This window comes from Protopterus annectens, chromosome 11.part0, assembly GCF_019279795.1.
Source record: "Protopterus annectens isolate FY-2018-M chromosome 11.part0, PAN1.0, whole genome shotgun sequence".
NCBI classification, from domain to species: Eukaryota; Metazoa; Chordata; order Ceratodontiformes; family Protopteridae; genus Protopterus; species Protopterus annectens.
Genome location: NC_056745.1, coordinates 1,035,900,394 through 1,035,926,049, shown reverse-complemented (window position 1 = coordinate 1,035,926,049; position 25,656 = coordinate 1,035,900,394). Strand labels below are relative to the sequence as shown.

At 40.9% G+C, this 25,656-nt stretch overlaps 1 protein-coding gene across 3 annotated transcripts in view; it reads right to left on the bottom strand.

Moving 5' to 3' along the window:
- The window catches only part of GRAMD4 (GRAM domain containing 4), a 2,037,033-nt gene that overhangs the window by 274,296 nt on the left and 1,737,081 nt on the right, over positions 1 to 25,656 (bottom strand). The gene's annotated exons all lie outside the window — the stretch shown is intronic.

The following is a 25,656-nucleotide window of genomic DNA, read 5'->3' as shown; positions in this document are numbered from 1 at the left end:
TGCACACACAACAAAGTATTAGTTTAAGGGTGTGCACACTTATGCAACCACCGTATTTGTACATTTTTTATATTTTTTCCCCTAACAGATTTGTTTGTTTTACAATTGAATTGTACAGATTATAGGTCACTTGAAGCATGGAAAAAGTTTTGAAATGATTTACTATGGTCTCTTTTTTTATATCACAAAAACCTGGCATTTTAACAGGGGTGTGAAAACTTTTTATATCCACTGTACAATTCATTACTTTCATAGGAATTGTTTGAGCTTTTAGAAATCCATAAATCCACATGAATTTGATTTTAATTTAAAAATGCCATTTTGTTTAAAGTTTAAAAAGTCCATTAGTTTAAAGAATCCATTTGAGTGCTTTAATTCATCCTACATTGGTTAGTTGAACTTCATCACAAATGTGGTGAATTAACTAAGGGATGTGAATTTAAACGAAAAGGTGCCAAGCGGTTACGTCACATCCTACCTCTGCCACTTAAGGGTGTTGTATAAAAGCTAAGATATCCATTATGGCCAGGGGGCATGTCGGCCTGCAGTAGTACCTGCCACTTAAGTTCTTTGAGCTCGAGCAGGGGTTTGGGATCCGCGAAAGGTAGGGAGACCCCTTCCATGGAGGTGAATTTAAAACTAGTGAAGTTGGTGCACTGGGTGCTGTGCTTGGCCTGTGCATTTTTTGGGCCAAAGTTTCTTATGGCTCGCAAGTACTCTAACTCTTTCTTATAGTTTTCTGGTGGTCCTGCCAATGTAGTATGCATTGCATCTGGTGCAGACACATAGGTAGACCACGTTACCGAATTCACAGTCAAAAAGACCATGAATTTGGATTGCGTAGTTAGGTGTTTGAAGGTGGAGTGCATTTGTGGTGAGCATGTATTCACACCAATAGCAATGTTCACAGTGCCACATGCCCATGGGTGTTCCAGGGGCTGGTGTATTGAATTTGGTGTCAAATGCAAAGGAGGCTTTGAGGGATCTGTTTTCTTTTGTAGCAAAAGGTGAGGCAGTGTTCAAGTACCCTATAGAGGTCAAGGTCGCTCTCCAAAAGAGTCCAGTTATTGAGGGTGATGACCATTATGCAGCTAGCATCTAGGGACATGGGCAGCAAAAACCTTAAACTATGGTCTGTGGTGTTGTGTGGTTTGGGAGAGAACCCTTTTTTAAGGATGGGGAGGTATTTGCTGTGCCAATGGGTCATGACTGATAGGATTTGGGCATCTACGACCCAGTTGGGGTAGTGTCTTTCCTGGAAATGTTGTTTCAGGAGGGTCTATATTACATTGACGAACACTTAAATGTTCAAATCTCTAAAGGTTGACCTTTAGAGATCGAACATTTAAATGTTCAAAAATGTAATAAAAGAAAAAAAAAGCTAAACTGAAAGGGTTTTAGCAGGGGGGAAAGCCCCCGTGCACCCTCCCACACCCCCCTACTTAAATATACCAAGTCTGAGATCGCACTTCAGTGCACGGCAGAGCGGAAACAGGAAATTTCCCATTCCCTACACTGTAGCGCAATCTTGGAGTTGGTATATTTAAGTAGAGGGGAGTGTGGGGGTGCAGGGTGGCTTGCCCCCCTGCTTACACTCTTTAGTTTTTTTTTGTTTTAGTTTTATTTATTTTTTTTAAATTTTTTAAGATATTCGAACACTTAACTGTTCGATCTCTAAAGGTCGACCTTTAGAGATTCGAACATTTAAGCGTTTATCTAATATAGACCCTTCCAGGAGTAGACATTCCATGTAAAAGGTGCAGTCACTGCTTACAATGCAGTTGAGTCTGATGCACTGCCCCTTGACAATATTATTTTTCATGAAGTGGGGTTGTTGGCTATAGTAGTCAAGGTAGTTATTATGGAAGGAGGACTTCCTGTGGATGCTGGATTGAAAGGAGAGGATGTCCTTATCAAGTGATATCTCAACATCAACGAAGTGAATCTGGGAGCCCTTCCCAGACTAGGTGAACTCCAGGAGGGAATGCTGTTGCAGAGGAGAATGTAGTTCAGGTTTGGACCTTTGCCAGATGAAAAAGACATTGTCTATATAACGTTTATATAGATGCACCTTTTCAAATCCTGCAACTTGAGTGAGACTGGCATCTTCCCAAGAGCTAAGGAATAGACTGGAGTAAGCGGGGGGCATTTTTGCCCCCCTAGCTATACCTCTGGTCTGCTGGTAAATCTCTTTACCGAAAGCAAAGAAATTGTTGTTTAGCACTATGAGTAGAAGTTCTCTAATAGTGCTGATCCTTTTCCTACCTAACTTGGTGTCCTTGAGGAGGTAGTCACTAACTAGGTCAGTGCCCTCCCAGTGTGGGATGCTGGTGTACAGGGCCACAATATCGAAGGTAACCAGCATTTGGTGATGGGCTGTAATATGGTATTGGTGGAGTTAGTTCAGGAACAACCATGGATCCTGGAGGTAAAACCTGGACTTCTGGGCTATGGGGTTGAGGATGGAGTCCAGGAATTGGGAGATGTATTCTGTTTTGGTTCACCAGGAGGATATGATGTGCCTGAAGTGGGGGGGGGGGGGGGGGCTGAAGTGTTTTTGTGGACTTTGGGGATCCTGAACAATTTCCCCAGGTGTGGTTTGTCCACAGAATCATAGGAAATTACTAAGCTATCGACCCGGAGGTCATTTTAAGCCTTACCATTTCAACCCAATATAATACCTTAGAAGTACTAGTTAACACCGAAGATTGCATTTAGGGATAACTGCCCATGTCCAGGAGGGTTGTGGGCACTATCCCCAGTAAGAATTTACAGTGCCCCATCCACTCATCCAGGTTCCTCTTGAACAGTGTCATAGAGGTGCTCTGTTTCACATGAATTGGTAGCCCATTTCACATATGTGGCAGTCGCTGAGAGATAAATAGGACATGCTGAAGGGACAGATTTAAGTCACATGCCATATTTAAGTCCTTGGAACAAGTAGCTCTAGACTCATTTGATTTACGGATATGCAGTAAGTTCATTAGGTTTGGGTCTTGGGTTGCTCTGCAGGCCAGGCATAGGTCTTACCTAAGAAGTCTAAATGATACGGAATATAGTGACAGGGAATTTAGTCGGTCCGTGTAAGGCACATGCTGGAGGCCCTTGATCTTCTTTGTAAGAATCCTCGGAGGTCTCTCTAATTGCTGCAGGTGCTTATTACAGTACATACCAAATGGGGCCTTATACACAATTATGGGACAGAAGTGCAGAGAATAGGTTGGTTATAACTTCTTGTGCTCTCAAGGCAATGCCTTTACTAATCAAGTGAACTACATGGAAAGCTTTCCTTACAATGGTAGACAAGTGGTGGTCGAAGTTAAGGTCATGGTCAACCTGTGATCCCAGGTCCCTTACCACTTCATGGGTACTTAGGGTATTGTTGCTGATTTGATAGTGTGAAGGGACACTGTGCTGAAGGGAATGATGATGCATTTCTTTGCATTCAGTTTGAGACCGTGACTAATACACCAGTCACTGGTCTGTGTGAGACCCTCCTGGAGTATACTGACATCATTTGGGGATTCAGTGATTGCACCTAGTTTGCAGTCATCTGCAAACTTGGTCAGCCACAGCTCTTTAGTTTTGACCTGAACTTCTGAGAAGTACATACCAAACAGTAGGCCCAGCACTGACCCCTGTGGCACCCTGCTGGTAAACAGGCCAGCTGGTTGATGTGGAGTCACCCACTTTAATAGTGTGTGGCCGGTTTCTGAATCAGCTGGCAACCCATCTTACAAGAAAGAGGTTTACATTTAGTTTGCTAAGTTTATTGGCAATGCCTGAATGTGGGACTGTGTCAAAAGCCTTTGCCAAGGCAAGGTGTGCTGTGTGCAGCTTTGCCCTCATCAATGGCCCTGATCACACTTTCAAAGAAATCCACCAGATTTAAGAGGCAAGATCTGCCTGCCCTTCATGAAGCCGAATTGGGTAGGATGCAGAGTTTGGAGGTTACCTATGTCTTTATTTATGAGGTACATATTATGTTCCATGGCCTTACAGATGAGGCCGGTCAGGCTTATGGGTCTGTAATTCCCTGGGATTGTTGCTAGGCCACCTTTGTGGAGGGGAATAACTGTAGCTGTTCTCCATTTCGCAGGGACAAAGCCTGTGGTTAGGCTATGACTGAAAAGGGTACATAGTGGTGATGATAATTCATGTTTTAGCTTATTCAGAAGACAGCCTAGGATGTCATCTTGTTCTATTGAGGCCATGTTCTTTGCCTTGGACAGGGCTTTGAGGACCTGTTTTTCAGATATGCAAGGTGGGAGGAGGGAGTTTGGGGAAGGGTTTGTTTTTAGGAGGGGATAGGGGAGTGGAATTTTCACCAAACCTATCTGCTAGCAGGTTCTCTATCTATGTGGGGTTAGTGTGATTGACACCACTGACCACCAGCTCAGCACATGCTTAGGTCCTACCCTTTAGGTTATGTACACAGCAGTAAAAGGCCACTTCCATAAATATTAGTGCTTGGGTGCTAATGCTCCCTTCATGCAGCAGGTGGATGAGTGTTGCTTCAATTTGGAGGAAGGATTGTTTTACTTGGTGGCTGGTAACTACCTTGTAACATGGATCTCCTTGGAGACATTCTTTCATTTTGAGGAGAAATGTGTCTTGGTTCATGACGTCACTGCCAGCTCCTTTGACCACTTCCATAATTCAAATGTTGGGGCTAGTGCACATGGTGCGGAGAGTTGTGCGTTCATCTTTTGTCAAGCTGAACCAGTTGTTGGAGGGCATCCTAGTGAGGGAGTCCCTAATCTGGCTTACTCACATCTTGGTGAACACATTTAATGCACTAATGTATTATTTAAGGCAGAGTTGAAAAGACTTTTGCATGTTATAGATTCAGTAGCATGCACTTTACCATTAACTTCATTTAACAGAAACTTTAGGTTCAATTTTCTAGCAAAAACTTTGATATCTAAGATAACATCTGTAACATAGGCTCTTTGGGCTGGTATAAATTTGACCCCTTTTTTCAGTAACAAAAGGGTACCTTCTTCTAGCACCATATCAAAGATGGTACCCTGCTGAATTGTCACTGGTGGGAGTTCCAGTGGTCATTTCCACATTTCCGCTGTTCTCTGTCCTCTCCCCCTCCCTATTTCGGGAGTCCTGTTGGGAGTGGTGAATCCATGTTAGGGGAATAAAAACCTTGGTTGGGGCTTGTGGTAGTGGGGGTCTGAGGTTGGCGCCAATTGGTCCTGCTCGGGGACCCCCTAGATAGCATGGCTCGTTGGATGGTCTGGGCAGGTTCTCTGGTGGCAGGAAGTCACTGGAACCCATATTACTGGTGGTGTTAGAGCTTCTACGGTGGTCCTGTGGTTGGTAACCAGACGTACCCAGAGTGAAGGCTCCTAGTTGCTTCTGTTTGACCTTCTTTCCAGGGTGGGGATATGCTGTCTTAGCCCTATATTGCTGCATGTCCCCAGCCAGTTTTCTTTTTTATGTTCAATAATGGTGGGTGTGTGGTGGGAAATTTTGGCTTGGATCCCATTCCACAGGTATTTTAACTGGCTAAAGTGGGGATGCAAAGGGATGGAGTGGAGGAGGGTCTTGGTTTCCTCATTAATGTTTGCCATCTTCTGTCAGTTGTGCTCAATTAATACTTTCAAGACCTGGAGGCCTGTATCACTGTATATTTGGCAATGTGTGTTATATAATGAGCTCCCAGTCTCCACACTATTGAGGAACTTGAAACATCTGAGGCCTCGAAGCACTATCTCACTTTTAAGATACATTTAGCGAAATAAAAATGATCATACTCTGTATCAACATTCAAATTAATGTACATGAAACTCGATCTGAAGTATTTTGTATTTCAAGATGTCCCTTACAGTTTCCCTTTTTAAAACGTTAAGCAAAATTTTACAAATCTCCATCACTTTTTTGTCTAAGTTCCAGACTTCCACAGGAAAACTATTCATCACTGAATTATTCCCTGTTGATCAATTATGCATCACTTTTACCCCATCCTGTCTTAGCTATTAATTCTCAAGCCTCATCTTCTTCTAACCATAACATAATTAAGTTTTTCACAGGTAATTCCTTTTTTTCCCTTTTGTTTCTCATTCCTCTGCTTTATAGAAATTTTCATAGAGTTTCCAAAATTTCTTTCATGCATCTACATGATCTCTTGCAAATTTTTTTTGTCATAGACTCCCTAGGTTTGGCAATAACTCCTGCTTTACATTACCAAAGTCATTGTGCAGTTTTGTGCTTTGTAGCTGCTGTAAAAATACTTGCTTAACAGTAACATTTCTAAACTCATGCATTTTATCCAAATATTCACTTGTTTCCCTTTAGAAGTCAACAACTGCTTTTCTTCTTGATCTGCTAGATTCCCCCTCTTCCTATTACTTCTTTTCCATCTCTCTCTCTCTCATTTGTACCATAGTTTTAAACTCCATTTCATTTTTATCCCACTCCTTCGCTATCCTTTCTGAAGAAATATCTGTCTTTCCTAACAACTCTAAAATCATTTCTACTACCTACTTCTAACACTCTTGTCTCTTATTTTTACTTCATTGCCTTGCACCTTTATCTTAGTATAAACCCAAACCAGACAAGAGACCACAATGATCATAAAAACAATACCAAGTAATCCAAAAACGATTGGAACTGCACTGGGAAATCTGAAGGAACTTGATCTTTATTAAAAATCCAAAATTAAGCGCTTTCGTCCACTTCAATAGTAGACCTCTTCAGAATAAAACAAAGCACACTAAAAGTGCCATAATAGCATTAAACAAAATGACACCCCCCTATATATAATGAAATGATGACAAGAATGTATCAAATCCTGCCAAAACAATTTAAAGTCATACAACACAAAAATGTGCTAGAAACATAAAAAATATAAAAAAAATGTTAATTTAGCTTGCAATACTCAAAAACAACTGTACATATTAAACCAAATTAAATCTTGGAGGGTCGACATTTTAATTCGCTAACAATGGAGATGGCATCATTCAGCCCTGGAACACTAGTAGCATCAAGCTGGAGCTGCCAATTCAATTCTTTAGGTAACAGTAAATTCTGCCAATTGCCATTTAAATCATCACCTTCAATTTTCTTCAAAATAGCAAATTTAAACATATTAAACCTTTCACATATGAGTGCATGCCTCACTAATGCACTTTTATTGTCTTTCCTATCAAGACTATATATATATATATATATATATATATATATATATATATATATATATATGTATATATAGATAGATAGATATATATAGATATATATATTTATATATGTAGATGTTGATAAATCCACTTATTCAAAGAATTACTGGTCTTGCCAATATAAAAAGATGTACAGGACTGACATCTAGAGAGGTATACAACCCTGGAGGTATAATGATAAAATCTACCCACATGAAGCAGTTATTTAATTTTGTCCCATAATGGCCTACTATAACCACTTTCAATGTAACTGCATTGTTTACATCGGCTACATTTGTAGCCACTATGGGACCTTTTAAATGGTATCTCCAAAATTCTTTTAAAATTAGGACGATTCTTATAAATACATGATGGAAAACCCACAAAATGTTCTACAAAATCTTTTTCCTTTTGTAAAAGTGGTCAATGTTTAATAACAATGTTCTTAATATCTTATGAATCAAGCGAACAGTGTACTACCAGATTACAGTCTTGTCTTGTAACATTCACATATTTAGCTCCATCCCGTGCCTTCGTTGAAGGTTGTGCATCAGGGCTGGTAACCCGGTACGTAAAAATCCACTACCAATCATTAGCGGACTGGAGTTCCGCTGTGGTGACCCCTAATCGGGAAAAGCCGAAAGACACAAAACACTACTGATTTGCAAGCCTTTCTGTATTACTGGTGCATACTTCTCAGATCTCTCTGACCAAACTTGTTGATGAAAATTCTCAATTAATTCACCAGGGTAGACTCAATCCAATAACATTGTCTGCAATAGATCAAACTGCAGCTAACATTTATCATCATCAGAAGTTAACCTCACTATTCAAATACCCTTCTGTTGATGAAAAGGATGACTACTCGAAGTGAAGAAAAGAATTACAGTATGTGGGTTTGCAGTAAACAGATGTAAACCACATTCCTTCACTTCCATGCATAACTTCCACATCCATAAAATGTGCACAATTCTGTTCCATATAAAATGAAAGACTCAAAAAAAAAAAAAAAAAAAAAAAAAAAAAAAACAGTAGAGTGTTCCAATTCAGTAATGAAGTCATTCAACTCTTTTTGAATGCCAGACCACTAACAAAAATATCTTCCACAAAATCGGCAATAAAACACACAATGATGATTTAACTCCGATGTGAATTCCTTCTCCCTTTCCCATTTTAACACTGCATTTGCAAAGGTGGGAGTACACACTGCTCCCGTAGCCACACCGGAGAGCTGTTTAACATATTCACCAAAGTACAAATAGTTGCTGGAGAAAATAATCTCCACAAAATCCATAACTAACCTGTAGTCACTACTAGAAAGTGTTTTGGATTCTAAGATCAAGTCACCAAACCAATCTAACCCCTTTTCATAAGGAATGACAGAAAACAGATTTTTGACATCCAGTACAACCAAAAGGTACCCTTTAACACTTTCAACATTCTTTAGTTTATCAACAAAATCCCACGAGTCATGTAAAATATGTGGAGCATTGTTAAATAGAGATTTTAATTTTTTTGTCCACAAACTTAGCCAGTGGTTCAGTAACAGAACCACCGGCTGACACAACTGGACAAAGCAGTGGGTCTGATACATCAGAATGGATCTTTGGTATACCAAAGATATTGGGTATTGTTGGAAAAGTAATCCTTAAAAATTGTGCAAGTCTACAGACACATCCTTAAATAAAAGTAATTCTTCCAACCACATGTTGATAGATGCATATGCAATATTAATTTCATTAAGAGAAACCAATTGGCATGTTTCACTGTTCATAAGGATGTTAGTCATTCTAGCAGTGTAATCCATAAGTTCCAGAATTACCAGGCCACCTCTTTGTCTGGTTTCATACAGCTGATACTGTTGTTATACGCAATGGTATCCAAAATTTTCATCTCCTACTTAGTCAAATTATAAAACCTCCATCTTCTCTTAGTACCCAATAACTCTCGAATCTCCTTTACACACATTTTTTCAAAACTATCGATGACTGGATGAAGGGGTGGACTGAATACACTCATGTTTCAACTAGAGTGTCTTTCTGTCCCCCATTACTCATAATAACTTTCAAATTCAAACTTCGGGTAAATATTTTTAGATCAGTCAATGTGTGTTCTGCACTGGCATGACTTGATGGTATAAGTGAGAAACATTTTAAAAACAAACCATAATGCTCTGGTCTAACTAAAATAGTGTAATTATATATATTAAAACTGTAATATTGGGTCACAGAGACAAAGGCAGAAAATTGTCATGGAGATGCATAAGCTACCACCTCCTGGCTATATTGGAGTGTGTGTTCCATTTGTTCGACCAATGTGCCTTCTTCTCTGACACAGTCCTGTATCTGTCCCCTATCTGGACAGAAAGTCTCAAAGGTACATGATCTAATGGGATATCATCAACCTTATCACCCTCAACATAATGAAAATTCTCAGCACCCGTGGCTTTGTGGTTAATCCTTAAAAACAGAATGAGATTACTTTAATTTGAGATAAGCAGACTTATTAGCATACTCTTGATTGTCACGTTCTAATTAATTATCCTTTTTACATTTATTAACCACCACCCGATTATCAGCTTGCTTAAAAATATTACTAAAAGTAATGCTGTACTGAGAAAATTTTAAGTTACCTGTGATTGAAGCCACCAAGCAGGAGATCTGTTGTTTAAAATAGACCATCTTACATTCTAATTGATGATTACTTTAGTGAGCTGGAGTCTAGTCTGGTCAAACAAATCCAACAGCTCCATATGAAAAGGGGTGTTCTCCTCCACTCCCTTTGGAAATTTCCATACCTGAAGTCCTTTAGGCACATGTTGCCTCTGCACACTCATTTAAAAAATAACTATCCATTTGAAATGCCTTGTATTTGTATGAAATTCTGTCCAGTTCTTTAATTTGCTGATCCAATGTCAAATAATGACCATTCGTAGATCTTATAAAATTATTCTCCTCCAATACATGAACAGTGTCCAACCATTTGTGTACATTCACAGTATCGGCAAAGTTAATTTGAGAGATCCTAGACAAATCATTAACATCAACAGGTTGTTCAACAACACGCTCGTCCCTACATAGTATATTGGAAGCACCCTGCAACTGAGTGGAATGCAACAAGTCTGACATCTTAGACTGCAATAATATCTGACTTAGTTGCTGAATTAATAAATTCAGGTCTCCAACCAACGATGAAAGTTCTGCAGTGGGGCTGTCATTAAATAAGTCCTTAGAAACCTGGGCTGACATCGTAGTAGCAGTCGAAAATAACCAATATAAAACCAAACCGGACAAGTGACCACAATGATTGTAAAAACAGTACCAAGTAATCCAAAAACCATCAGGACAGCAGTGGGAAATCTGAAGTAACTTGATCTTTATTAAAAATCCTAAAATTAAGCACTTTCGTCCACTTCAATAGTAGACTTTTTCAGAATAAAACAAAGCACACTAAAAATGCCATAAAGCCATTAAACAAGCTGACACCCCCTAAATATAATGAAATGATGGCAACAATGTATCAAAACACGCAAAAAACATTTAAATTCATACAACACAAAAATGTGCTAGAAACATAAAAAATATAAAAAAGTTTATTTAGCTTGCAATACTCAAAAACTCAGAAAGGACTGAACATATTAAACCAAATTAAATTTGGAGGCTTGATATTTTAATTTGCTAACAATGGAGACAAAATGATTTTGTAGGACATTTTGTGGGTTTTCCATCATGTATTTATAAGAATCGTCCTAATTTTAAAAGAATGTTGGAGAGACCATTTAGAAGGTCACATAGTGGTGATTTTAAAACTTACAAATGTGGCTGATATAAATAATGTGGTTGCACTGAAAGTGATTACAGTGGGCCATTATGGGACAAAATTAAGCAACAGCTCGAAGTGGGTAGATTTTATTGTTATACCTCTAGGGTTGTATACTTCACTAGATGTCAGTCCTGTGCATCTTTTTATATTAGCAAGACCAATAATTCTTTGAATAAACGGATTTATCAACATATACACACACACACATATATATATATATATATATATATATATATATATATATACGGTCTTGATAGGAAAGACAATAAAAGTGCATTGGTGAGGCATGCACTCGGATGTAAGAGGTTTAGTATGTTTAAATTTGCTATTTTGGAGAAAACTGAAGTTGATGACTTAAATGGCAATTGGCAGAATTTACTGTTACATAAAGTATTGACTTGGCAGCTCTGGCTTGATGCTACTAGTGTTCCTGGGCCAAATTATGCCGTTTCCATTGTTATCGAATTAAAATGTTGAGCCTCACAGATATAATTTGGTTTGATATTTACAGTAGTTTTTGAGTATTGCAAGCTAAATTAACATTTTTTATGTTTCTAGCACATTTTTGTGTTGTATGACTTTAAATGGTTTTGGCAGAATTTGATAAATTGCTGCCATCATTTCATTATATTTAGTGGGGGGGGGGGGTGCCAGTTAGTTTGTTTAATGGTGTTACAGCATTTTTAGTGTTGTTCTTCTTCTTTCAGCTTTTCCCGGTTAGGGGTAGCCACAGCGGAACTCCGGTCCGCTAATGATTGGCAGTAGATTTTTACGGTGCCGAGGTGCCAGCCTGATGCCCAACCTTCAACGAAGGCACTCACATTCAAACATGTCTTTTGAACGCCACTCAACCGCAGGGAGGACATGCAGACTCCACACAGAAGGCGCTCCTGCCAAGAATTGAACGGGAGAACCTCTTGCTGTGAGGCAACAATGCTACTGTTGCACCACTGCGGCAAGTGTGCTTTGTTTTATTATGAAGAAGTCTACTACTGAAGTGGATGAAAGCACTTAATTTTTGGATTTTTAATAAAGATCAAGTTACTTTGGATTTCCCAGTGCTGTCTGATTTTTATTTTAGTATTTACTGGTGCATGGTATGATATAGTTACTGAATGCATTACAAAGTTTTCAATTAAATACCCATGCCCATGTGAAATGTGGTTTGTATATGGTGTACTCCAGTTAGTGTACATTTTAGAAAATATATAAATTCTGTCTGAGCTCCTGCTAGCAAATTCATATCTTCCATTACAAATATTCTCATATTTCTTCAGCAATCTACCCTCTTCTTATATTTTCCTTTCCAGGAACCCCTGTCACTTCCTCGCTATTGCAAATCAAGCTGTAGTCCCCTCCCATAAATAATATTCTCTGCTGAATGCCAATATTTCTTCTAAAATTCTCCTATGCTCCATAACAGTAGTTTTATGTGGAATATAAATATATGCCAGTGTAACCATCATCCTCTGCCAATAACCCCTTATTACAACAAATCTATCATTATTGTCTTTCATTTCCTACTCTATCACTGAAGCCCCTTCACAATCAATATTAATCTTCTTTTCTTTTGTCCCTGAAACTCTAATGAAAATCCATTTTGAAGTCCAAATTCACATGCTTATTTGTATTAAAAATGTGTCTCCTGTAACTTTACTATTTTCTCCCTAAATTTCTTAATATAATCCAGTAATCTACTTTTGTCTATATCAGCAAAGGCACTGACATTCTGCAATAAAAGAAAATGAGAAACTACTGATTTCACATATTTTGCAAGAGCTTCCTTGAATACAATGTTCACAATTTGCATGCAGACATTACTGCTTGGTTGATCCTGCTTGCAGATGCTTCTAATCTCCATTTGAAGCAATGTCACATTTCTCAGAATTTTGATTCAGTAAAACACTCAAGAAACTAAATACATTTTCATCTCCCAACCAACGCATCAAACTATGCACACTTTCCAAAAAGGGATGCTATCACTCCATATTGGGGAAGTTACCTCAGACAGCTACACCCACATGCTTTACCTATTCTAAAGTTAGGTTTAATCATGCTTAAGTGCCTGCTAGCGCATGTGTTTCCCCATGCACAGATACCATCTATCCTTGTCCTCTCTCTATTTTCCTCCAAAATGTGAAAAGCAGCTTGCATGTCCTCAGTTAACAGATTTTTTAGCATTTGCTAGCAATAAATTAACTACACACCGTTATGTTTAATATTTAAATACTAAGAGTGCTATCAATGCAACAACTTGCTAAGGTATTCACTTGTCTCATTATCAAACTTTGATTTATTTTCACTGAACTGCTCTCCAATCCCACTACAAATACTAATCATGATGTTTATTATACAAATGCCTCAGAGCATATTCTTCAATCATTTCTTGCTTAATTGTCTGCAACTACAGACTTCCCATCTCCAACTGCTGGCACTTGGAAAAAAGCACTTTTCAAATAATGGAAACTGACATTTATCTTAGGTTCACAGGGGGGTACTAGGCTATTAGCCCTAGGGCCTATACAAGCCCAGCCAAAAAGGTACCCTGGCTTTCACCACCCAAGAAAATTATTTTCCTGTACCCTTGTCGAGCAGAGCCACAGAGGTGATCCCCAGGGTGAATTTCCTATTTCCCATCCAATCATCAAGATTTTTCTTGTAGAGTGCTAATGAGGAGCTTTGTTTGATATAGACAGGTAGTTTGTTCCAGAGTATGGGACGTCTCTGGAACAGGAATCTATCCCTCCAGCATGTTATGTTTATTGTGGTGACAAGGTTTAGGTCCCTACAGCGTGTAGCTCGAAGGGATTGTGATTTCTTTAAGTGGAGCATGTTCAACAGCTCTGGGTTTGACACAGCTTTGCATGTTAGGCAGAGATCGCCTCTGAGTAGGCATTATGCAACTGAGTACAGCTGGAGTTTTTTGAGACTGTGTAGGGCATCTGTTTGAGGCCAGTAATCCTCTTTGTGAGGTATTTCTGCAGCCTTTCCAGTTGTTGTAATGTCTTGTGAGGTACATACCAAAAGGAGCGTTGTACTCTATAATGGGTCTAATGACTGATGAGTAGAGGGGAACAATGACCTCTTTTTTCCTGGATGAGAAACCTTTTGTGATGAGGTGTGCCATGCAGAAGGATTTCCTGACTACTGTGGTGATGTGATTATCAAAGGAGAGACTACTGTCCACCTGTGTCTCAAGGTCTCATCACACTTTCGGTGTTAAGCAGACTACCACCTATGTGCTAGCGCATGGGTACTGCGTTTTTACCAAAAGGGATGACAATGCACTTTTTGGCATTGAGCTTGAGGCCATGGCTTTGACACCAGGCATCTGTCTCAGTGAGGTACTTTTGTAGGATGTCCACATCGTTAGGAGTTTTGATTATGGCTCCTAGTTTGCAGTCATCTGCAAACTTCGTTAGCCAAAGACCTTCTGTGTTAGCCTGTACATCTGAAAAGTAGATACCAAACAGGAGAGGACCCATGACTGAACCTTGTGGTAGTCCACTTGTTACTGGTCTGAAGTCGGATTTGGAGTCTGCTACTTTCACAGTGTGGGTTCTGTCAGTGAGTCAGTTGGCAACCCATAGGTTCACAGGTTCACAGATTAGTACTAAGCTAACTGCCCCTGTGAGCCATTTCAAGCCTAGCCAATTATCCCTTGTGAAACTCAAACCCTGCACCTTGTGTTTGTAAGGCAAACACCTTAACCATTAGGCCACCCTCCCAACCTCCATCTTGTAACAGGGATTTATACCTAGTTTTCATTTTCAAGATCGTTTGCTTAGGAAAAAAAATCCACTGTCTGCAGGGTAAGCAACATTAATCAGTATTTTCACCTCTATAAAAATAAGGGAAATTTTTATATTTTAATACACATATAATATGATCAGTACACTTTTGCATCTCCACCTATTAGCCTAAGATCACAACATTATATTGCTTTTATTCAGCCTTGTTATAATATAAACCCTGGATAAATTACAGTCAAGGAAAGTAATTGCTTTAATATCACTATCACAAAGTCGCCACTAAAACATCTCTGCATAGTATACATAACTACTTTATAATATGCAGTTTACTTCAAGAAATTATACACATTTTACTGAGAACAAAAATTTTTTTTTTAATTACTTACAGTTACATCTTTAGTCAATTCATTGTATTTCTAAACATTAAATTAAAGCTGGAATAATGCTTTGGAGTCCTCTCACCAGTTTAGCTCAGCCAAACAAACTTCCAGTCTTTTACTACTTCTTACAGAAACACGGTTCTCATGTCCAAACTGCATGTTATGGAAATTACAATTTACAATTATTCCATCTTTTACTTTCACGTTACTGCTGGTCATCCTCCTCATGAATTCAACCACCCTACATTAGTCTCTGGTTCAAGCTGAAGGTACTCCTGATTTTACTAGTCAGCTCTTGAGCTTTTTTTCCCCCTAACAATGGAAAAGGTTCCATTGGCAAGTTCTCTCTATGAGCTTTGCTATAGTCATGAACAATGAAAGCAGAGCTCATTTCAGCTTGCTGGCTAAACATTTTATTTCTGCTTTAGCCTGTTTTGTATTCAAAAATGTCTTGCATCCCCCAGGAAAAAAATACTGTAAAAACAGTTGGCTACAGCAACTTGAAACACACACACACACGGTTCTTGATGTCCCATGATTGTGTGGATAAACTTATTTATTTCCTGCATGGTGAAAAATGATTCATTTTCTACAAACACTCTGGTGTCCCGCCTATTTTTAATATTTTCCCATCTTCCATAACTTTGTCATTATCATCTCTTTCTGTTGGTATGACTGTATCTTTACTAATTAGGTCTTGGCTGCTTTCACATGGCCAAATTAGAAACACACACATTATGTGCCCTTTCAATTATATCCCACTATGGAATACCTGTCCAATTGTTTCTTTTGTGTACTTTTGTAAAACTAACGCAATGCATTTCTTCATTTCGTAAAGCAGAAAATATGAGGTTTGTTTTGGGTACTCTCTCTTAACCTACTACTTTTTTCAAAGAGCCCTTCTTGAGAAGCCTCATTCATCTAGTCTTTCCTTCATTTCAATCTCTAATTTCTGCAGTTTTACCAGCTCAATCAGAATAGCTACTTAAAGTTTCAAATAATCTTTCTAGTCATTTCTCATTTGACTTTCTATATTCATCCAGTGTTTCACTTATTTTAAACACCTCTAAATGCATTTACTATTTTTCTCTAAATTATTGGAAACTACCTCCTGCACCAAAGCTGGAACCTGAACTGCTTTTTCTTGAATAGCTGCACGGCTCTACTCCATCAGATTTTTTCCTCTCTTTCTCCAGATTTCTTCTTTTCTGACATTCAGGCAGCTAAGACTAACCTGTAAGCAAATTTTATTCAGATAGATAGCTTTGTTGGCTTTTTTCCCCACATATTCCGTATTCAGACTAGGAGGGCTTCAATAAATCTGTTGATCAGCACCCATCCATCTTGGAAGTCCAAAACTATCCTGAGACCTCTCAATCCCAGAGTAAAGGACTTCTGTCAGTTTTTCTTCAGCATGTTCCACCAGGGAGGTATAAAAATGAGGCATGAAAGACTAATACACTGCCCTATGACATGAATGAAAGAGAACAGTTCCTTGACCACACATTTAAAGCCCTGAAAAAATACTTTACCTGGGAGCAATACAGAAAACTGATGGATGATCTCAAAGACTTACAGTAAACCACAGAGATTTTAAAGAAATCTGCTCTGGGATGTTCAGTCTGAATGGTACTCTAAACAAGTTCCTTGGGAGCAACTGCCTTTTCTGGAGTAAGAGAAGCAAAATGCAGATGCATTCTGCTGCAAAAGTAATATCTTTGAGAACAGATTCCACTGACAGGATGACCCAAAGCTTCCAAACACTTGTTCAGCAGAAAAGCTGAAAGCCAGTCCACGGTGGGCCCTCATAAGCTGAGGAGGGTTTCTCTAAAGCAGGACATATCTAAGGAGAGCTACAGGGAAGAGATACTTTATCATCCTTCTCTGTGCTTAAAACAAGGGCCTTTCTACTCTCAGAATCCACTTCCCAGATACAGTTAAAAAGGAAATGGCGCCATAAACCTACCTTCAACCCTGAAAAGAGCAGCCTGCCGCAAGAGGACAAGTGCAAGCAAGGAGGTATTCAGTATCTGACAAAGAGATTTCAGACAAGAAATACAAAGTAGAGGTAGGAGAAAGTCATGACAGATCTGCATGGGGCCCTATACTTGCATTAGACACATTCCAGAAACATGCAGCCCTACACTCATGTGAGTATTGCCCACAACACATTGAATAGTGTACACATATCTGCATATGGAATACTTGCAAGCACACTACGTTGGAAGAAGTTGCAGGACTTCACTTAACTGAAGCCAGAAAGTTTGTTTGACTGGGGGGGGTGAAAGTTGTGGATTCCCTTAGATGAAGTTCAAGCACAAGCCTTCATTGTGCAAATTCAAAAAAAAAAAAGCTTCATTCTAAGCAAACAGACCAGTCAAAAATGGGTAATTTAGCATTTTAAGCATGGGACTTTCCCCTGAGAGTACTTTTCTAGGGGTGCCTCTCTGGCTGTCTTCAGTACTGTCAGCTAAAAGTACAGTTGTGTACACTTACCATAAATGTAGATGCTTGAGTGTATTCACTGTTGCAGTCATCACATTTGGGTTATCCCTGCCAGGATAGCACTCAGTCGGCCCGAATACCAGAGGCTTAATATTTCTGCATCAGTTGCTATCGCTTCAGGACTGACGACAGGTCATCAGTAGTATAAAGTAAGACAGCTGACCTCATTACATCAGTTTTTCTTGCCTTGTCAGGAGCCCCCAAGTGGGAGCTAGGACATGGTGGAAGAACTCCACCAGTAGAAATTAAATACCAAAATGTTCCCTGCAAGAAGAGAGAGAGAGAGAGAGACAAGGGGGAATAGAGGGAGGGAAATCAGGACTGCAACAGTGAATACACTCAAACATCTACATTTATGGTAAGTGTACACAACTGTACTATGGTCTTCGTGTTTCACTGTTGCAGTCATCACATTTGGGTTGATTCCCAAAGCTGATGAATAGGGTGGAGGCAGTCAAGAAGACTGGAGGCTGGCTAGGATGCCCTGCAAGACTGCAGTGGCAAAGCCTGCTCTGGATTTGGAGAGGATAGGCAGGTGGTAATGCTTGGTGAGGGTATGAACAGATGTCCATATTGCAGTCTCCAGGATGTCTCTGGTGGGGACTCCTCTGAGGAAAGCTGCAGAGGTGGAGGTTACTCTGATAGTGTGTGTCCTGACCCCTTGGGGGAAGTTTCTCATGTTGCTTGTAGGAGAAATAGATGCAGTGTGCTATCCATTTGGAAATGGTTTGTTTCCATATGGCTTTGCCCTCTGCTCCTGCAGCAAAGCTGACCAACAACTGATCAGTCTTTCTAAATGATTTAGTTCTGTCTAGATAGAATCTGAGCTGTCTGTGCACATCTAGAGAGTGTGGTATCCTTTCCCCCTTGTTTTGTGTGTTAGGGAAAAAGGTGGGCAAATGAATGGATTGGTTGAGATCCACACTAGACACCACCTTTGGCATGAAGGATGGGTTAGTCCTGAGGGAGACCCTGTCAGCATGGAAAATGATGAAGGGCTCAACAGCTATTAGTGCTTGTAGCTCAGACACTCTTCCTGCTGACGTGATGGCCAGAAGCAAGGCTGTCTTCCATGAGAGAAACTTTAACTCTGCAGAAGCTGCTGGTTCAAAGTGTGTGTGTGTGTGTGTGGGGGGGGGGCAGAGCAGAGTGAGATTTTCCAACACAAAGTTTAGGTCTCAAGCTGGGGTGGGTGCTCTTCTGGGTGGCCTCAAGTTGCTAGCCCCTCTTAGGAACTGTTTGATGAGAGGGTGTGAGAAAAGAGGTTGCTCAGTGCTGAAATTAGCAGAGATAACAGAGGGATGAATTTTAATACAGGAAAAGGATAGACCACTGTGTAGTAGGTCAGCTAGGTAATCCAGGATGAGAGATAGGGAGGCCTGTGCCGTATCGGCTCCCTTAGCTTGGATCCAGGTGCAGAACCTTTTCCATTTGTCAGCATAAGACTTTCTAGTGCTATGGTGTCTGGCCTCACGTATAACATCTAGAACCTGTTTACTGAGATTGGCAGCTTGTACAGTGGTCAGGGAATACGTCCGGCTGGCAAATTAAGGGTCTGCCATTGCGGATGCATGAATTCTCCTTCCTTCTGAGTCAGGAGTGTTGGGATCTGAGGGAGATGCCATGGTGGCAGAGGTGACTGGCTGCACAGCAGTGGGTACCTGTGCTGGCGTGGCCAGTCTGGGGCAAACAGGATCGTCCTCGGTTTTTCCTCCCTTATTTTGAGCAGTACCCTCGTAATGAGACGTAGTGGAGGAAATGCAAAGATCAAGAGGTTGACCCACTGGAAGGATACAGCATTCACTTTCCAGGCCCTGCAGTGAGGCTCCTTGGTGCATAACTTGCTGAGCTGATGGTTGGAGTGGGAAGCAAAGAGGTCGACCTTCCGGGTGGCTCATTTCTGAGTTATAAGGGTGAAGGTTCTTGGTCTAGCTGCCACTCGTGTGGGTCCAGAAGATTTCTGCTCAAGTTGTCTGCCAGAGAGTTGAGAGAGCCTGGCAGGAATTAAGCTAACAGTTGTAGTTGCATGGCTGAGGCTGTGTGCCAAAGGGTCATGGCGAGCCTGCACAGGGGGTAGGAGTGAGCCCCTCCCTGCTTGTTGATATACCACATCACAGTAGTGTTGTCTGTTTTGATCAGTAGAGCCCCTGGGGAGAGAAGGGGTCTGAAAGCTGTCAATGCTTGCTGGACAGCTAACATCTTTTTTTTGGTTGATGTGCAGATGTATTTGATGTGGGCTCCATTGGCCCAGTATGCACCTGCCGTCCAGGTGTGCACCCCAGGCACAGTCTGATGTGTCTGTGGTGAGGGTCTGGGTGGTGTGGGGTTGTGAGAAGGGTAGTCCCTTGTTGTGGTAGCATGCTGTTGCCCACCAAAGAAAATCTTAAATCTTTCCTTAGACAATGTATCATTGGTGTAATAGTTTCCAGGTCGAGAGTGTTGACACCAAAGGCTTTTTAGGTACCACTGGAGTTTCGTCATATGCAGTCTGGCATATGGAATGAGTAGAATGCAAAAAGCCATGAATCCCAGAGCTTGCAGGATTTTCCTTGCAGATAACTGGGGTCTAGTGGCTAGTTGAGAGAAATAGGCTGCCAGGTAAGTTTGCATTTCTGGGGTATGGAATGCCATCTGGGATGCTGTGTCCAGGCTTCCTCCGAGGAATATAATTTTTTTGGGTGGGTACTAGTTTGGATTTCTTTTCAGTGATAGTGTACCCTAGGGAGGTCAGTAGGTCCTTTACAAAGGCCAGGTGCTTGAGCAGCTTCTCCTTAATGTCTGCCCGAATTAGGCAGTCGTCTAAGTATGGGTAAATCTGAATATTTACTTGCCTTCAAAAAACAATGGCGGGAGTCAGACATTTTGTGAAAACTCTGGGAGCAGTAGATAAGCCAAAGGGAAGTGCAGAGAATTGAAAGTGCAGTGATCCTGCCCTGAAACGTAGGTATATTTCCTGCATGATTCCCTGATTGGGATGTCTAGCCAAATATCCTTGGATAGCATAGGTAGTAGTTGCCAGAGGGTGAGCATTTTGAATTTTGGTATCACCAGGGAGGTGTTTAGAATGGATAGATTGAGGATGGAGCATCAGGTGCCCTCTTTTCTGGGTACCAGGAAGAGCCTGTAGTAGAAGCCTTGGCCTATCTGTTCTGCAGGAACATGCTCTATTGCCCTCATAGAGAGCAGGGAAAGGACTTGCTTTTGGGCCTCTGTCCAATGGTTTGGGGGAAGATCTGGGCACCCTTTTGGGGTTGGTAGAGTGTGGAAAGAAAATCTGTATCTCTGGGGCACTATGTTGAGGACCCAGCATTCGTTGGTAATGGTGGCCCAGGTGCTTGCGTGGAAGGAGAGTTCTCCTCCCAGGGGCAAGGGCAGGTGGGCAGAGGGAGGAGGTGGAAGTGTAGAGTCCTTGTGAGTTCTTACCATGAGGGGGTGGCTTTGCACTCCCTGGTTTAGAAGTGGAGGTACTCCATTGCTTTGATCTCTGCATTCCCTGTGGCTGTTGTCTGGGGGGGGTCTGCTTCCCCGGGGTCTGGGCTGAACTGACCTGGAGGGGGCAGGAAAGGACCAGTGCTTGGAGGGGCAATGCCTACTGAATCTGGGTGGCTGGACCTGCAGGAAATCCTTAACTGTCTGCATAAATTTAGCTTTTTCTTCCATCTTTTTTAGAACCTCCTCTGCCTTGGTGCCAAATAGTTTGTCTTTGTGCAAGGGTGCAGCCAATAGTTTAGATTAGATTTGACATGGTCTGGCAAGGGCTGTTCCTTAAGCCAAGCATGCCTTCTAAGGACAGAACCGGTGACTGCTGCCCTGCAAGATGCTTCTAGGGCATCAAAACCACAGTATAAGGTATGCTTAGTTACTTGATTTGCAGAATGCATTAACTCTTAACTCTTTACTTTCTGCACAAGCAGGAAAAGATATTTTTGTTTGAGGAATGCCATGGTATGCTGCTGAAATTTTAGTATATGGAACTGACAATTTAGTGCTCTAATAGCAAGAGTAGCAGATGTGTATACTTTTTTACCCCATCTGTCTAGTGCTCGGGAATCCCTGAGGATGTGGGGATTCTTAGCAGAAGTTGCTTTAATTCCTTTAGGCCCCTGGGAGATAACCTCAGGGTCAGCAGTAGGATTTCTGAAAATAAATTTGTGAGAGTCAGGGGACTCCATAGTACCTGTCAGGTTTCCTGGGAGCAAGAGGGAGGGTGTCAGGAGTCAAACTAGATTCCATGAAAACATCATCCACAACATCCAGGACAGGAGGAATGATCAAGTGTCTGTAATGTGGAAGATCTAAGAATTCCCTGAGTCTCTTTTTAGACTGAGGATAGTCCTGACATTCCCATTGGAAATGCTCCCTTAAGTATGAACGGTTTCCCCAAAGGAAAAATCCTCGGGTTTAGAGGCTGAAGGAATGGATTCCTCTGCATCAGAATCCTCATAAGCAGAGAGGGGTTGCATGTCTTCATATTCAGAGGCATCAGAGTCCTCAGAGTCATCGGACTCCTGTTCAGATAAAACTACTGTGGACAAATCTCTTTTTCTTTTGGAAGGGGTAGCTTGGCTTCCCCTGATCAGCATTACAAGGTCTTCTGCCATTTTAAGCATTTGAGACTGAGGCAAGGAAGCAGGTGCCTGAGATGGAGTTGTCAGTGTCTTGGGTGTGGTTCGTACCCTGGGCCTTAGAAACTTGGTAGTTTTCGAAAGAACAGTAGACGAGAAAGAAGCCATCGGTTTGTGTTAAGAATTGGTAGTGTGAAGTACTTCTTCGGAAGCCGGTGCCTGCTCAGTGGCTCCAGACACATCCAAGGTAGAGACAACCTCTGGGGTTGGGAGGATGGCACAATGGTTAAGGTGTTTACCTTAGAGATACAAGGTGCAGGGTTTGATTCTCACATGGGGTAATTGTCTAGGCTTAAAATGGTCCACAAGGGCAGTTAGCCTAGTACTTGATCTATGAACCTATGAACCACAGGATCCTTAGTCGATGAAGAGTTTTGCGGCATACCGGACTCTGAAAGGGTCTCGGTAGCGGCCTGTGAATCCACAGAAGTGGGCATCAGGGGCTGCGAAAGTGCCTCACTGCGGACCGGAGAACTGATGACTAGCTTAACGGAAGCATCGTCGGTAGGTTTGGACCTGTGCGGTCTGTCTCTGTCTTTATCCTTATGTTTTTTTCGGAAGATTTGCTGTCGGAAAACGAAAACTCAGGTAGCGGCCGACTGGCACTTGTGAGAACTGCTTCTGCTTCAGGCTCCTTGGCAAGAAAGACTGATGTAATGGTGTCAGCTGCCTTACTTTATACTACTGACGACCTGACGTCAGTCCTGAAGTGACAGCAACCGACCCAGAAATACTAAGCCGGGCTACCCTAGCAGGGATAACCCAAATGTGATGACTGCAACAGGGAAACACGAAGATCATCATCAGTTCTGGTTCAGTTCTTCACTAGCCAATAGACAGCGCAAACTGCATAAAAAGAGGTGGACAGAGTCCAAAGACAACTTAGTTGAGGACACTGGCTAAAGCGTATTTTCTCCCTGCATTACTGCTTTTGTATACAAATTATATGAGGGAATATTTTGCTGATCTTTGTGTTGGCACCCTGCAGTTATGCCACCTTTTGAGAGGTTAAGTATGCCACCAACTTCCTGTACCTTCTTCAGGTGATCAGAATGTAGTATCAACACTTATGACTCTCCATGCTGTGCAAGTCACCAGGCAAAAAAAAAAAAAAAAAACAATCATTCAACAGTACTGGTTGGTAGCTTAGTAACTGCACAAACATCCAGAAGGTTTAACTTCTTCGCCATTAACTATGGGATTAATTTCCTATGAAGTAAAATATTCAAACTGTAAGTCGCAGAAAAAACTGAAGGAGTGCAGGTCATTGGGTATGCCCTCAGAGTCCCACTGTTAGGCATCACAATGTGCTCTGGTAGGAGGGGCATGGCCAGAAGCACAAGGATTGCTACTGCCAACTTACCGAAGTGCCAAAGTAGTGGCTGCCACTCACTTCCTAAATTACAAATGCTACCACTTGTGTATATGACGTAAGAAAATTCAAACGTCTTCAACTGTGTATTAAATTCTGAAGTATCATTTCTGAATTACTGGCTGGATCACATCACTAAATTATCTATGGCAGGGACCTTAAAGGAACAGAGAGACCACAACACAGCAAGCTTAGCTGGACACCATAACAACAGACTACAGTTTGCGGAAGACAAATGATTTACGTTAAAGATGACAGGTAGATCACACCAAGACCTACAGACAAAAATATTCTGTGCAGCATAGTCCATGCAAACCTTAGGGCATACTCACAAATGGCAATTCATACAGGATGAAGTTGAAAAAAAGGATATCGTCTAACTTTACATTTTTCAACATCACTCTGAATCTATAACTGAAGCCTATACTTTTAGGCAGAATCACTTGTTGCAATAACACAATAGCCGTGTTACAGAATGAAGTTTCTCTCACCAGTAGCATAGCTAGGGTTGGGTGAGAAGGGAAACTGCCCCAGGGGAAAAGTGTTAGGGGGTGCGATCAGCCACCCATCATGTTGATCACACTCTAGGGCAATACAAGTGGCATTTGCAGAAAAACCTGAGTGCTGTAGTTCTTCATGTGTGTCTAAACTGAAGGCAGTAGTTTGCTACAGCTTAAAAGAAAAAAAAATAAACTCAAACTTGAGGACTGTACTGCTCTGTGTTTAGGGCACAAACTATAAGCAGTTTGATACAGTTTGAAAAAGAAGACATTATTTTTTAAACTGAAATCTAAGTGTTATAGCACTCTGTTCAGGCAGAGTATAACTGTAGCAGCTCTTTGCTACATTTGTAACAAGTCGTTTGCTATAGCTGAAAAGAAGAAATGATTTTTCTTTTTGTTTTGTTTTTACTACAGTATGAGAAAGGAGGGTCAGAAGAAATTATTTTTCTTTTTGTTTTGTTTTTACTACAGTATGGGAAAGGATGGTCAGAGGCAAGGCAAAGAAGTGGGATCTAAAAGGCTGGAGCGTGTGTGTGTCATGCATCTGGCCACCTGGTTGGTGTGCCACTTAAAGAACTGGGGGGGGGGGAGGCATGGACTGGTACTTTTGTACTGTCTTCCTGCAAGTTTTGCAGAAGTCCCCCCCCTCTTTACTTTAAGAGTTGAGAGGGGGGGGCATTACCTTCACAGAGCCAGCTATGTTTCTATCTCCCACATGCCAAGTGTTACTTCAACTCAAGGCAATTTAAAAGCGTTTTGTTGTTTAGTTTAAAAACTAAATCAGAAGTCAAGGAATTTATCACAAACACTATTTCAGAAAACAGCTATGCCTGTCTGATTTGAGGTCGAAGAATCTGCTAAGTAGTCAAGAACAACATTTGTAAACCACTTTTTTTTATCTACATAAGCATTACATTTTTGTGCTGTTGCCTTCCAGAGCCCCTGCTGAAAATCAGTTCTTCTTAGTCAAACACTCTACTACTTATTTATTGGCATTTGTTTACTGGGAAAGTCCGAATGAGCATTGCCCTTTTTCAGCAGAGGCAGAGGGAGAAAAGCTCCATTATACTGACATCACACACATTATTTGGATTGTTTCATTTACAGCCAGTTTCATTTGTGAGCAACAGTTCCATTATTCAGACATCCTTGACATCAGTTACATCATTTACAAACACTTGAATGAGTTGTATATGAATTTTGTTTTAAATAACTGGGAGGTATATGCAGTGTGGGATCATCAGTATGCACAAATTGTCGGGTTTTACTTAAGAATATTTGTTACTATAAAGACTTGTTCAAAATCTAGGATACAAGAAGACAAGATAAAGAATTAGAGAGTAAGAACAGCCCAAAGAAAAGAGGGATGGGAGGAAGCAAAATGAAGATAAATGAGATAAGGTGACAGTAGAGGGTCGGTCTAGTTGTAATAATAGTACATTACGTTTTATGCAGCATAGAGTTATGGCATGAATTCATATAGCTATATCAGTGCCTCTCTATTTATTAGGTGTTGCTTCAGCTGGCA